The following is a 15,642-nucleotide window of genomic DNA, read 5'->3' as shown; positions in this document are numbered from 1 at the left end:
TCTGCCCAGTGGCTCAGGCGGTTGGAGCTCTGTGCTCCTAATGCCGAAGGCTGCCGGTTCGATTCCCACATGGGCCAGTAGGCTCTCAACCACAAGGTTGCCAGTTCGATTCCTCGACTCCCACAAGGGATGGTGGGCTCCACCCCCTGCAACTATGCAACTAAGATTGAACACAGCACCTTGAGCTTGAGCTGCTGCTGAGCTCCCGGATGGCTCTCTTGGTTGGAGCGCGTCCTTTCAACCACAAGGTTGCCGGTTTGACTCCCGCAAGGGATGTGGGCTGCGCCCCCTACAACTAACAACGGCAACTGGACCTGGAGCTGAGCTGTGCCTCCACAACTAAGATTAAAAGGACAACAACTTGACTTGGAAAAAAGTCCTGGAAGTACACACTGTTCCCTAATAAAGTCTGTTCCCTTTCCCCCAAATAAAAAAATAAAAATTTTTTAAAAAATAGAAAATGAGGGAACACTTCCAAACTTATTTGACAAGGCCAGCATTACCCTGATACCAAAACTTGAGAAGGATGCCACAAAAAAAAGAAGAAAAAAAAATTACAGGCCAATATCCCTGATGAATATAGATGCAAAAATCCTCAACAAATCAAATAAAATTCAGCTGTACATTAAAAGGATCATACGTCATGATCAAGTGGGATTTATTCCAGAGATGTAAGGATGGTTCAATATCTGCAAATCAATGTGATAGACCACATTAATATAATGAAGCATAAAAATCAGATGCATAAAATATTTGACAAAATTCAGCATCCATTTATGATAAAAACTATCAAGAAAGTGGATATAAAGGGAATGTACCTCAATAAAGCCCACAGCTAACATCATACTAAATGGTGCAAAGCTGAAAGCTTTTCCTCTGGGGATAAGGATGCCCACTCTTGCCACTTTTTTTTCAACACAGTATTAGAAGTCTTAGGCAAAGCAATTAGGTGGGAAAGGAAGGGGAAAAGGGGAGGGGAGAGATGGGGAGGAAAAGGAGAAGTAAAGCTATTTGCAGATGACATGATATTATATAGAGAAAATCCTAAGGACTCCACAAGAAAACTGGTAAAATTAATAAATGAATTCAGTAAACTTGCAGGACACAAAAATCTGTCCTGTTTTGATAAACTAATAAACTATCAAAGAAATTAATAAAACAATCCCATTTACAGTTCCATCAAAAATAATAAAGTACCTAGGAATAAATTTAATCAAAGAGGTGAAAACTATAAAACATTGATTAAAGAAATTGAAGAAGACAGAAATAAATAGAAAGGCATCCCGTGCTCATGGAATTAATATTGTTAAGATGTCCGTACAACTCAAAGCAATCTACAGATTCAGTGTAATCCCTATTAAAATTCCCATGGCATTTTTCACATAAATATAATGAACAATACTAAAATTTATATGGAACCACAAAACACCAAAAATTGCCAAAGCAAACTTGATAAAGAACAAAGCTGGAGGCATCATGCTTTCTGATTTCAAACTATATTACAAAGTTATAGAGATCAAAACAGTATGGTATTGGCATAAAAACACACAGAAATCAATAGGACAGAATGAAGATCCCAGAAATAAACCCATCCATATATGGTCAGTTAATCTACAACAGAGAAGCCCAAAATATACAATGGGGAAAGGACAGTGTCTTCAATAAATGGTATTGGGAAAACGGGACAATCATATGCAAAAGAATGAAACTCCACCACTGTCTTATACCATACACACTAATTAACTCAAAATGGATTAAAAACTTGAATATAGGCCTGAAACCCTAAAACTCCTAGAACAAAATATAGGCAGTAAGCTCCTTGACATCAGTCTTTGCAATAAGTTTTTTTTGGATCTGACACCAAAAGCAAAGAACGAAAGTAAAAATAGAAAAGTGGAACTACAGCAAACAAAAACTTCTGCACAGCAAAGGAACCCATCAACAAACAAAAAGGCAACCTACTGAATAGAGAAAATATTTGCACATGATACAACGTTAAGGGGTAAATATTCAAAATATTTAAGAATTCAGTACAACTCAATTGTATAAAAGTTCAATTGAAAGGCCGTTTTTCAAAACACAGATGGCCAGCAGGTGCATGAAAATATTCTGAATATCACAAATCATCAGGGAAATGCAAATCAAAATCACACTGAGTTATCATCTCATACACTTTAGAATGGTTGTCATCAAAAACAAGAAATAAGTGTTAGCAAGGATGTGGACAAAAGGGAACCCTTGTGTACTGTTGAATATGTAAATTGATACAGCCACTACAGAAAACATCATGGAGGTTCCTCAAAACAATTAAAAATAGAACTACCATATGATCCAGCAATTCCACTTCTGGGTATTTATCTGAAGAAAACAAAAATACTAGAAAAGATAAATGTTCCCCCATGTTTATTGCAGAGTTATTTACAATAGCGAAGATACGGAAACAACCTAAGTGTTCATTGATGGATGAATGGATAAAGAAATTGTGGGGGGTGTGTGTGTGTGTGTGTGTGTGTGTACACAAATGGATTATCATTCATCCATAAAAATGGAGGAAATCTTGCCATTTGGGACAAAACAGATGGACCTTCTGGGCATTATGCTAAGTGAAATAAGTCAAAGAAAGACAAATACCTCATGACCTCACTTATATGTGGAATCTCAAAAAAAACAAAAACAATAAAGAGAACGGAATGGTGGTTGCCAGAGGCAGATGGTGGAGGATGGGCAAAATGATTGAAGGCAGGGGTCAAAAGATACACTCTTCCAGTTATTAAATAAATAATTCCCGGGGATGTAATGAAGAGTACAATGACTATAGTTAATACTGTATTGCATATTTGAAAGTTGCTAAGAGTAGATCTTAAAATTTCTCATCACAAGAAAAAAATTTGAAACTACGTATGGTGATGGATGTCAACTAATTGTGATCATTTTTCAGTATGTACTAATATTAATGTGTTGTACAGCTGAAACTAATGTATATGTCAATTACAAAAAATGAGTGAAAAAGATAATGAAACCAATCTGTAATATTTGAGTCACAGTTCAGCTGCCACACTGAAAAAAAAAAAGGGTGAGACTTGAAGAATTGTCCCAGGGGAGGGATAATGGCTGCTGGGGCAGGACGCTCCAATGGCCTCTTCCACATGAAACCAACTCAAGGAATCCACAGAGACCCCATCTCCCCTGTCTTTCTGACCTCAGCCCACCATGAAGACACAGGTCAGCAAAGTGCAGCAGCAAAAGTGAGGACTGGGCTGTGGTGTGAAGACACGGAAGTTGAAGGCTTAGGGTGCTACCTGTGAATGGGCACCATTTGGATTTAGTCCTTTTCCTGCCCACCTCTTCAGGGTACTATTCCCTCCTGCCCTCAGACAGAGTCTCCACCCACCCCCTCCCACCCCCCCATCTTCAAAGACAGCAACCTAGCTCTGTCCTGTTCTTCCTGATAACCACTGCAAAGTCTCAAGTGATAATTAAGGGACTTATGGCCATTTTATATCCAAGGCCCGATACAGGTCCTAATGTATAACATTTAATAAATGTGTTAAATAACTGCTTAAAAAGAAATTTATGATTAATAGTGTTAAATGATGCTTTGAAGTAATTACAACTCTTATTACAACATTTTTACAAAGAAGTGAAATTACAGGTTAAATCATTGCACAGGCATTTCTAACATTTCTGATCATTGAGATAAGAAAGAACAAATGGTGAGTTTATGTATGGCAAATAATATAATTAATAAAACTAGTATACTAGTCATTGATGATTACTGGAAGAATATTTTAATTATTTTTTTAGTCCTAAATGTGTCTTAATAAACCGGTGATAGAAGTTGAGCTGGTAAAAATAAAACCTAATGATGGGATGTCAGCATAATAAACGAATGAAAAGTAAGCCCTTCTAAAATTAGTATGAAAGAATAATGAGCAAAAACAGCCAAGGTAAAAGGTAAACAACTAGGTATGGAGATACATTATGAAGCTGTAATTAAACAAGGTAGTATTCATCAGTAAACAAAGACATTTAATTTATTAGAAGAAAATGTTCACTGTAAATAAAGCTGCAGTGAACATGGGAGCACATATATCTTTACAGATAAATGTTTTCAGATTTTTTGCATAGATACCCAGGGGAGGGATTGCTGGGTCATATAGTAATTCTATTTTTAATTGTTTGAGGAACCTGCACGCTGCCTTCCAGAGCTGCTGCACCAATCTGCATTCCCACCAACAGTGGATGAGGGTTCTTTTTTCTCCACAGCCTCTGCAACACTTGTTACTATTTGTCTTGTTGATGATAGCCATTCTGACTGGGGTGAGGTGATATCTCATTGTGGTTTTCATTAGCATTTCTCTGATGATTAGTGATGTTGAGCATCCTTTCTTTCATACATCTGTTGGCCATTTGTATGTCCTCTTTGGAGAACTGTCTATTCAGGTCCTCTGCCAATTTTCTAATTGGATTGTTTGTTTTTTTGTTGTTGAGTTGTATGAGTTCCTTACATATTTTGGATATTAGCCCGTTTGGAGGTGTTGTTTGCAAAAATCTTTTCCCATTCGGTTAGTGGCCTTTTATTTTGTTGATGGTTTCTTTTGCTGTACAGAAGCTTTTTAGTTTGATATAGTCCCATTCATTTATTTTAGCTTTTACTTCCCTTGCCTTTCAAATTCATAAAATCCTCCTTTAACCCAAGGTCCATAAGTTAAGTACCTATATTCTTTTATGCAGTTTATTGTGTCAGGTCGTATGTTTAGGTCTTTGATCCATTATGAATTAATTTTGGTACATGGTGACAGATAGCAGTCTAGTTTCATACTTTGGCACGTGGCTGTCCAATTCTCCCAGCACCATTTACTGAAGAGGCTGTCTTTTCTCCATTGTATGTTTTTGGCTTCTTTGTCGAAAATTATCTGTCTATATTTATGTGGGTTTATTTCTGGGTTCTCAATTCTATTCCATTGGTCTGTGTGTCTGTTCTTCTGTCAATACCATGCTGTTTTGATTATTGTTGCCCTGTAGTACAAGCTAAAGTCAGGGAGTGTGACACCTGCAGCATTGTTCTTTTTTCTTAGGATTGCTTTGGCTATTCCGGGTCTTTTGTGGTTCCATACAAATCAAAAAATAAAAATAAATAAATAATGTTTATAATCTCAAAGTTGAGAAGGGGGGAAAGAATTTTATCATCACAAAATGTAAAATTTATGACCTGTTCTATTAATAATGGTAAAAGATAGCAGACTGAGAGATTTTTGCCAGTGCATAATACATGAGGGTTAAAATCTAGACTTTAAAAAGGAACTATCATTTAATTAAAGCAAAGAAATTACACAATAGAAAAACAGGCAAAACGTTTAAAAAGATGGCTAGTCACCTAGGTAATCAGAAAAATTGGTAAAAATTGAAAAGTTTTATAACATTAAATATTGGCTAGGGTATGGGGAAATGAGCGTTCCTGCACAGCTGGTGGGAGTGTAAATAGGTACTGAAGGGCACTTAGCAGGATGTATTAATAGGTTCATTCTCCATAATCCAGGCAATGCTATGAAAGCACGCAACATGTACACAGGGAGATAAAAATAAAAGAATACGTTATACAATGTGGCAATGTTTAAAAATTTGGCGAAATCTAATCTAGGAATGACTAAATTGTAGTATTTTTATACTGGAATGCTAAATATTAGTATTTATAAGATTTATGTTAAATCCCTCTTTATGGGCCTGAAAACTCCGACACTCATTATGTAATATTTTTTTCCTTTTCTCATGGGAGAAAAATGGTGTTAAATTGTAACATTGGCAATTTCCAATAAGACCTGCCTGCTGTTTTCCAAGAAAATAGATATTTCTATAAGAAGTCTTTCTTTGTTCATAAAAACGTTTTTCTGCTGTTTAATGTGTCTTAAAAAATAAGAGGAAATAATACCCTTAGTGCCTCAAAAGAAGGAAGAAAGTTAAGATTGAAAATTGCCTAAGTTACAAAGATTCTGCCATGGGAAGGAAGTAAAAGAGTCAACATTTTGCTTTGAACAAGCATCTTGGGTTTAAAAGCAAGCAAGCCATGTTTCAAGAGAGTTCTCTTCTGTTGGATCTGTTGCCAGTCACATCCATCCAAGATTCTGTTCCATCTGTGTTTCCTCCAGCAGAATAGTCCAGGCATGTATTATGGCAATGTTAGAGCACAAGGTCAATTGCATGAGCATTTTTCAAGCTTCTGCTTGTGTCACATTTTCTGATATATTGCCCAAAGCAAATTATATAATTTATCCCAGAGTCAGAGTGGAGTACCCTGCGAAGTTACCTGTCAAACGATATGGATATGGGGAGGGTGAAGAACTGGAACCATTTTTGAAATGTATCGCATGTATTTATACCGTGTCCCACAAATATAGATTTATAACCCCCAACCTCCCACTTCATGGCACGCAGAAAATAATATGGCACACTGGGGCAAAAGAATGAGCCTGCTCTTGGCATAAGTGACCTTGGCTATCCAAGGACCAAGGGGCTGAAATATTAGGGCAAGTGGTAACCGATTTGTAGCAAGCTGATACAAAGTCTAAAGAAGTGCGTGCATACACTGAACGACTGTCATTTATAGTTAAATTGGAGTGGCTATATTAATATCACACAAAGTCAATTCCAGAACAAAGAAGGTCATTTCATGATAATACAGGGGTCAGTAATTCAAGAGGACATATTTCTAAATAGTTATGTCCCTAATAACAAAGCTTCAAAATACATGGAACAAAGACTAATAAAACTGCAAGAATAGACAAATCAGCAATTACCCTTGGAGATCTGAATGGCATTCTTTCAATCATTGATAAAACAGGTAGACAGAAAATCAGCAAGGATATAGCAGATTCAGATGACACTTTTAACTAAGTTGACTTAACTGACATTTGTAGAACACACTACCCGACAACAGAATAACATTCTTAATATTCTTGACCTTAAGAATAAACATTCAAGTGCAAACATCATTTTTATCAAGATAGACCATATTCTGGGCCAATAAGCATCTCAATAAATCAAAAAGTATGTCATACAAAGTATGTCTTCTGAGCAAAAGAGGATTAAATTGGAAATCACTAATAGAAAGATCTTTGGAAAAATCCCCAAATATTTAGAAAGTAAATACACTTCTAAATAACTCATGTCAAAAAAGAAATCAAATAGCAATTAGGAAATATTCCAAATGAATGAAAATAAGAACATCAAATTTTGTGATGCTAAGTCAGTATTTAAAGGGTAGTTTATTGCACTAACTGCTTTTACTAGAAAAGACGCAATCTTAAATCAATGACCTTTGCTTCCACTTTAAAAAACTATAAAAGGAGGAGCAAACTCAACCTAAATTGGCAAAAAAGTAATAAAGATGAGAGTAGAAATCAATGAAATGGGAAACGAAACATTTAAGAAAATCAATGAAACCAAATATTGGTTTTTTTGAAAATATTGATAAAATTAATAAACCTTTAGTCAAACTGATCAGGAAAAAAAATAGGGAAGATAAAAATTACCAATTGCAGTGAGAGAGATGAAATACAAATTCTATCAATACTTAAAAAATAATATGGAAATATTACGAACAACTCTGTACCAATAATTTGGACAACTTAGAAAATACGGACCAAATCTTTAAAAGAAACAAGTGACCAAAGATCAGTGAAGAAGAAATAGATAACTTGAATTGCTTTATATCTATTTTTAAAGAGAAATTTATAGTTAAGAACCTCCCCACAAAGACTCACAGACCAGATGGTATGAAGGTGAATTCTTTCAAACATTTGAAGAAATATCTTCCTTCTACACAAACTCTTCTGAAAAATTGAGGAACGGAATATGCCCAACTGTATTCTACAACCACAAAATTACCTTAATACCGAAACCAGGCAATATCCTTTATAAACATGGATGCAACAGGTGTTAACATACTTTTAGCAAATTAAAGGATACTATAAAGGAAACAAAAATGACAATACATCATGACCAGGTAGAGATTATCTGAGCAATGCAAGTTTGATTTAATATTTAAAATACAGCTCACTAAAATTTGCCATTCCAATAGACTAAAAAAATAGAAGATCTTATCAGTAGATGGAGGTGGGGAGGAAGCCTTGGATAAAGTCCAGTATCCTTACTGAAAACTCACAGCAAACTAGAAATGAAAGAACTTCCTCAGTCTGATAAAGGGCCTCTACAGAAAACTACAGGTAACATCATACTGAATGATGAAAGACTAAATGTCCCCCACTCCGTATAAGATCAGGTACAGGGCAAGAATGTCCACACTCACCACTTTAATTCAGCATTGAACTATGGGTTCTACCCGGTACAATCAGGCAAGAAAAATACATAAAAGGAATCCAGATCAGAAAGAAAAACTAAAGCTGTCTTTATCCATAGGCAACATGATCATTCATGTAGAAAATCCTTTGGACTTTATTAAAAATAAAAACAAACTACTTGAATTATAAGTAAGTTTATCAAAGTTGCAGGAAACAGTCAATATACAAAATTAAATTGTATTTCTATATACTAGCAATGAACAACCAGAAACTGATATAAAAACAATAGCACTATGTTCATGAATCGGAAGAGTTGGTAGTGGTAAGATGTCTTCCCCAAGTTTATAGATTTAATGCAGTCAATCAATCTTAGCAGGCTTTTTTTTTTTTTGATAGAATATGCTATTGCAAAGGACCTAGAACACCAAAAAGATCTTACTCCACCAGACTTACTATAAAGCTATAGTAATCAAGACAATGAACAATATGGTATTAGCATCAAGATAGACCAATTGAGTCAAGGAACAGAATAGAGTCCAGATATAGGCACATATATATACATATATGGTCAATCAATTTTAGACAAAAATGTGAAGGTAATTCAGTGGAGAAGGGATAATCTTTTCAACAAATGGTGCTGGGACAATTGGATATCCATTTTTACCTTTGTGATAGACTAAGTAATGGTTACCTGAAGATATTAGGTCCTAATCCCTGTAACTTGTAAATGTTACCTTATTAAGAAAAAGGGTCTTTGCATAAGTGATTATATTAAGGATCTTTATTTACGTGGAGAGATTATCCTAGATTATCTAGGTGGACCCTAAATCCAATTACAGTGACCTCTGAAGAGAGACAGAAGGAGATTATAAACATACAGCAGAGGCTGTGTGAAAAGGGAGGCAAAGATTAGAGTGATATGTCCACAAGGCACTAGAAGCTAGAAGAGGCAAGGAAGGAATGGATTCTCCCCCCAGAATATGTGGAGAGAGTATGGCCTGCTGAGACCTTGATTTTGGGCTTCTGGCCTCAGAACTATGAAAGAATATATTTCTGTTGTTTCAAGTCACTAAATTGGTGGTAATTTGTTAGAGCAGTTGTAGGAAATGAACAGCCTTATACCAAAATTAACTCAAATTGGATCATAGGCCTAAATGTAAAGCCTGAAACTATGAAATTTCCAAAAGATAACATAAAAGCAAATCTTTGTAAGTCTAGGCTAGGCAAAGATTTCTTATATATGATACGAAAGGAGAGATTCATTAATGAGAAAATTGATAAACTGAGTATCAAAATTAAGAAATTATGTTCTTGGAAAGACAGTGTTAGGAGAATGAAAGACAAGCCACAGGCTGGGAGAAAATTTTGCAAGTGCATATCTGATAAAGGCCTAGTATGCAGAATATATAAAGAACCCTCAAAACTCAATAATAAGATAATAAACAAATGAATACTTTTTTTAACAAAAAGGGGGACAAAACATAATAAATACAATAAAAAAGGGGACAAAGTATTGAACAAACATCACATCAAATAAAGTATATGAATGGTAAATAAGCACATGAAAAGATGCTCAGCATTATTAGTCATTAGGAAATTGCAAAATGAAAGCACAATGAGATATTACTACATGGCTATTGAAATGCCTCAAATTTAAGACTGACCATACTAAATACAAGGACATGGGGCACCCCTAATTCTCATACACTGCTCATAAGAATGTAACATAACATAGTGGAACCACTTTGGAAAACAGTTTGGTAATTTTCTAAAATGTTAAACATACATCTACCATGTGACCCAGCCATTCCACTTACCCATTCTCTTACTCAAGAGAAATGAAAGTATATGTCCATGCACAGACTTGTACATAGCAGCATTATTTATAACAGCCAAACCTGAAAATAAGTCAAAGGTTCATCAACAGGTGAATGGATAATCGCATTGTGATATATCTGTGCAATGGACTGCTATTTGGCAATAAAAATAAGCTATTGATACCATCAAGATGGATAAATCACAAAATTATGCTGAGTGAATGGAACTAAAGTATATACTGTATGATTCAATTCGTATAAAATTCTAGAAAGTACCAACAAATTTATAGTAATAGAAAACAGATCAGTGATTGCCTGAGTGAGAGGGTTTGAAAGAAGCATTTGGGGGTAATGGATATGTTCATTATCTTAATTGTGATGATAGTTTCATGAATGTATACATAAGTCAAACTATTAAACAGCATACTTTAAACATGAAATTTATCTTATGTCGGTGACTCCTCAATAATGCTTTGACAATTTTTATTTAAGGATTAGGTATTGAATTTTATGAATTTTTTTCTCCTATTGGTGTACTCATATGTTTGTCTTATATTGAAATAGCATTTTTAGCACACATTTCCTTATTTTGGGAATCATCTATTCCTCTTTATTTTGGTAGCTATATCATAATTTCTTTCTAAGACCATATATAACATTTCAATGTTACTGGCTCCATTCTTGGCATAATCACTTAATTCTAAGCCAATCAGTATTTCACATTTCCTGGTCATAGTGATTGGTTCATAGGTGGGCACTTGATCTACTTAGAACCAATGATTCACAATGAGCATTTGCTATCACTTCTGGAACAAAAACTTGCCATTGGATGTAAGGATGAAAGGATATGAATGAAACCAAATTTGTCATTATAGTAAGGTAAGAACCTCTCAAAATATGGAGCCAACAGAGGGATGGAGCTAAGAGGCTGTCAGAGAGAAAATGGACCTTGCTTATATCATCTAGTCTTACCTACCAGTGTTTAAAGCTAGATCTATTCTTGGAATTTTGCGTAATGTGAGTCATTAAGTTCTCGTTTTGCCTAAGCCAATTGGTCAAAAGAGGCCAGATTCCATGGTGAAATTTTAATGTGTAACTATATTCTTTACATTGAGACTTTATTTTAGGTTTTCACATCTGAGTTTATGGATGATATTATGTTTTTTATCAATAGTAGAAGTAAATAGGGGTTAATAAATTATAAATGCTCCATAAAAATGGAAATTTTTATTCACTCCAAAATAGTTTTGCTCCTCTCCTCAAAAAAATATTTACATCTATGAAAATATGTTACCTTAAAATATAAGTATATCGATGATAATAAATTTAGAAAGTAACTTCTTTGGTGCCAGGGAGGGGGGGAATCAAAGATTTATGAGATCTTTCAATCCGGAAACTGTATTTTTTGACTTTGACATTTTCCGTACGCCCATGCTGTGAATCTATTCTAAATGAGAAAAAAAAAAATGTAACAATATATTTTAGGCCATTTAAATTTATTCTACTTCTATAACTGACTTTTGTAAAGTATTTGAGATTCACTTTTAATACTTGCCAAAATATCCAACATGGGTCAATAACTCCCAGGATAAAGGTACCAGGTAAATGTTGAAGACTGAACATATTCTTAACATTAAAACTCATCTGCCATCTATATTTTTCCCAGAAAAAATGTTGTTCAGTATGCCACAATAATTCAGCTACTGAAATCATTAAACAAAGAATTCTCAAAGAAACTGTATTCTTCTCAGATCCTTTACTAAATGGCAAATATGTATTCAGTGTTTTTCTCTGTCTGCAAATATACACATCACTAGAAAGGAAAAAAAAAGAGGCTGAGGATATCTTAGTGGAGATACAAGGTAATAAAAGTATGAAGCATATTCTTCTATAATGTTGGTATCATAGTTTCTGCCAGGATGTTCATTACTGGTGCTTCAGGAACCCAGTTGGAATTAGATATAAGAAAAACAACTGAGAAATCAACAACTTCAAACATGGAAAGCTGCTTTGGAAAACAGTTTGACACTTCCTCAAAAGGTTAAACATAGAGTTACCCTATGACTCAGCAATCCCATGCCTACATATATACCCAAGAGAAATAAAAGCTTGTATATTAATGTTCATAATAGCATCGTTCATAATAGCCAAAAAGTATAAACAACCCAATTGGCTGAATGGATAAATAATATTAATATGATATACCCATAGAACGGAATATTATTCAGCAATTAAAAGGAATGAAGTACTGATATGTGGTACAACATGTATGAACCTCGAAAACATTACGCTAAATGGAAAAGCCAGCCAAAATAGGGATAGTATGATTTTGTTTATATGAATGGGCATATCTATAGAAAAGGAAAGTAGATTAGTGTTTGCCAAGGGCTGGGGAGAAATAGGGTGACATAATTTTTGGGAGGCAATGATGAAAATGTACTAAAATTGATTGTGGTGATGGCTACACATCTCTGTGATTATACTAAAAATCATTGACTTATATACTTTAAGTGGATTGTGTAGTATATCTCAATAAAGCCATTATAGAAACAGCATGGAAGAAAGGAACTAAGAGAGTCTCTGAAGCCATTTTCCATGCTGAACGTTTTGGATTTAAGAAACTGTATTGGGAAAAAAAAAAAAAACTGTATCGGTATTTTTGCCTTCAGCTTGTTGAAATGTCTTATTTTAAAAGAAATTAGAAATATTTTGGGTAGGGAAATTGTTAAAAATCATTGTTCATATAATTGTGTTGGGGGAAACTGATGAGATAAAATGGTGATACTCTCTCTCTCTCGCCAAAAGCCAAGTGAGCAAGCAGTTGTTTTGTTCATTGTAGGGTCTTTAGCAGCATCCCTGACCTCTGCCCATCTGATATCCGTAGTATGCTCACCTTTTTGTGACAGCCACATGTCTTCAGACATTCCTAAATGTTCCGTGAAGGGCAAAATTGTCCATGGTTGAGAATCACTATGATAGAGTATTGAGTTTATGAGAGAGGAACAAGGAGAAATAAAGTTGGAATATAAACTTGAAGCCAGATTGGTAAGGCCTTAAATGTAAGAATTAACATCTTGGAGTTTAGTTTGAAAATGATAGGGAACTACAGGAAGTTTGGGGCTCGGGTTTAGTGAGATTAAAGTGCTTACAGGAGTTCGTCTGTAAAAGTATGTAGACAATGGAGAAGCTGGAGATAAGAGACCTGCAAGAGGACCATTGTAATAGTCCTTGCAAGAGCTCATGAGAAAGTGAGCTGGAGTAATGACAGTGGCAGAAGCGGGGACAGACAATGTTAGAGGACAAGCACAGGGAGGAAGAAATCATACAAATCTTTCCTGTATTACACAATCGGGATGAAGAGCAAGTGGTGGAAGGAATATACTCATCACGTCTTTAGTTTGCGACATCTTGTGTTGAAAGGTCCACCCTTTAAAATTTCTTTTGAAAATGTTCTACAAGTTAAGGACAGAGAATTCTTTCAAACACCAAAAACAAACAAAACCTCTTGGGGTCTTGTAATAGAAGACAGACTACTAATACTATCTATCTTAAATTTACACATTTGTCTAAATGATAGGTTGAAATCTTTGCCTTAAAGTACATAGCCACAGGCATTGCAAAATTCTATTTTGTAAAGGTAAAAACAATTACAACTAATACATATATAGCACTACTATGTACCAACCATTGTTCTAACACTTTCTATAACTCTTTTCTTACAACAACTCCACTATTTTACGGAAAAGTAGGACACAGAAGTTAAATAACCTGCCTGAGTGATAGATACATTAGTTACACAGCCGTTAAGTGGCAGAGCCTGGATTAGAACCAAGGCAGTATCGACTCTAGTGAGCTTTTAGTCACTTTTAAAATCTGCTTTGCACACACAGGTAGTGACTTGTCCACATACTTTTTGGTGATTGTGGTGATAGTGATGTCTTAAGTCATATATTCCCCAAGTCTTTAGGATTTTAAGCAGACAGAATTTGGGGCACAATTGTATTTCTCAATCATTGCTTTTCTTTTGCGGCTTGGTTAATTTTTCTTGCAGTTGTCAATATTCAAAATCTTCAGAGACAGAGGAAAAGTGAGTAATGAAAAATATTCAAATGATATTCATTTTAGAAACTCATGATTTCATCAAATATATGGTGATAAAAAGAGAACTGACTCTGGGTGGTGAACATACAATGTGATATATAGATGATGTATTGCAAAATTGTACACCTGAAATCTATGTAACTTTACTAACAATTGTCACCCCAATAAACTTTAATTTAAAAAAAAAAAGAAACTCATGATTTCACCCCATGCTTGGTGGGGCTGCTCTAGATAAATTGCATTCTAATTTCCATCGCATTGCTTTTGAATTCCTTCCAAATGCACACTTTTTAATGATTTCTCCAGTGATCTGATGTGTGACCGACCCCAGCTGTATGATAATGACTAATTAGGCCTCAAAGGGTTACTATAGTTTGGTACGATGAGAAGAAAAACTGCTACCCAATTGTTTATGAATAACTTTCCTTTAGGCAATGCTTCCTTCATAGCTTTCTAATTCTCTTTTTTCCAAGTTTTGGCTCCTCCCACCTCCCCCTTTTTTAACCTCCCTTGATGTGTTTTAGTTTTCAAGGTATCATTTCAACCTGTGTTCCCTCTGGGGTGAAAAGTACTTGTTTACTTACCCAAAGATCTTGTTTTACAAAGATAGCTGCTGGCTAAGCTCCCTGACCTACCTGGGGCATCCATGAGTCATTAACAAAGCAGGAAAGCTTGTTGACCTATTTGCCAAGTCTGCCCATTTGTGGAGCCAGTTGTAGTGACAGAGTTTTGAGATGAGGGAACTGCTCTGCTAGGGATTTAACTAGGGGTTTCCATTGCATCCCTGGTAGGACTCTAGAATGATGATTCCTCATCATTGACTCATTGTAGAGAGTTAAAGTTGTGGTGCAAACCATCTGTCCCTTAGCAAATGTTTTTACTTTAATGTGAACAAATATGAACCCTAGGTCTGACCTAAGTCTGAAGGCCATTAATGCCATTAATGACAACTTTTCAAACTGATATGAAATTAAAAACTACAGTCAGTTCACAGTCATCAAGCACTAAATCTAATAGGGTGAGTCAGAAAATGTTGCTTTTAATAAATAAGAAAATTTAACATCGCCATAAGCACTTAAAGTTGTGTAAAGAGAAGCTTTTGGCAATTGTACTCTATAATTTTCTCCAAGAGTTGTATTTAAAGCCACACTTAAAAAACTATTATACGAATCTATTGATATCATTATTCTACTTTCACCCAGACAGAACTAATGTGCTAAATGATAGCATTCTCCAGCTAGTACTTCCAAGCTGGTTTTGCCCATTCTGGACTCCAGAATCTTAATTGCAATAGGAATCCTAGAGAGACTCTTTAACTTGGTGTGTTTATTGTTGTATTAGTTTCCTAATACAACACAAACTTATTTTAATAGTTCCGGAGGTCAGAAGTCCCAAATGAGTGTCACTGGGCTAATGTCACAATGAAT

The sequence above is a fragment of the Rhinolophus ferrumequinum genome, chromosome 14 (genome assembly GCF_004115265.2).
Source record: "Rhinolophus ferrumequinum isolate MPI-CBG mRhiFer1 chromosome 14, mRhiFer1_v1.p, whole genome shotgun sequence".
Taxonomy (NCBI): domain Eukaryota; kingdom Metazoa; phylum Chordata; class Mammalia; order Chiroptera; family Rhinolophidae; genus Rhinolophus; species Rhinolophus ferrumequinum.
This window is presented reverse-complemented; position numbering follows the sequence as displayed.